The sequence below is a fragment of the Daktulosphaira vitifoliae genome, unplaced genomic scaffold (assembly GCF_025091365.1).
Source record: "Daktulosphaira vitifoliae isolate Bord-2020 unplaced genomic scaffold, ASM2509136v1 Scaffold_4, whole genome shotgun sequence".
Classification (NCBI taxonomy): Eukaryota; Metazoa; Arthropoda; class Insecta; order Hemiptera; family Phylloxeridae; genus Daktulosphaira; species Daktulosphaira vitifoliae.
In genome coordinates, this window is record NW_026099575.1 from 43,140,294 (window position 1) to 43,140,952 (window position 659).

The window sequence follows — 659 nt, forward strand, 5'->3', positions numbered from 1 at the left end:
GATCCTTATTAATTTATTGAATCTAAATGAGATAAAATCAAAGGAGTTGAAAATTTATTCCAAATTAAAAAGAATTAAGAAAAAAATGCAAAAAATTCCTTGCTGTACATGGTTTGGAACCTTGTACCCCAAGCGCATAAAACACAAGTGTTACCGACTCGGCAACTGTACGTTGCTCCCATCGGCCCAAAAAATTGGCAATTTAAACTAGATCGAATTTCAATGATATTGTCTACCACAAAAAAATTTAAATAAGTTTAACTTTCTATGCTATATCAATTTAAATTATATTATATTTATGAAAATCAGTGTACTCCCCTTGTCACATATTTTAAAATAAAATAAAATACAAAACACAGATTTTAACACAAAAATAGCATATTTTTAAATACGGTAAACATTTTTACCATGAAGACAAAACCTGAGGTCAATTTTTTTTTTCAAATTAAAGTATATTACATAAGCTTTAATTTAATATATATATATATATATATATATAAGTGTCAGTATTTCCGGAACACTTTCCAAAATTAAATTGAAAATGTTCTAGTTTCAATACGCATGTATAAAGTTTTGACCCCCTTGTATAAAGGGGTATGATCCGGTTTACAAAAAAAGTGTGTCAGATGAAAGGGGTATGTAAAAATTATTTATAAAAA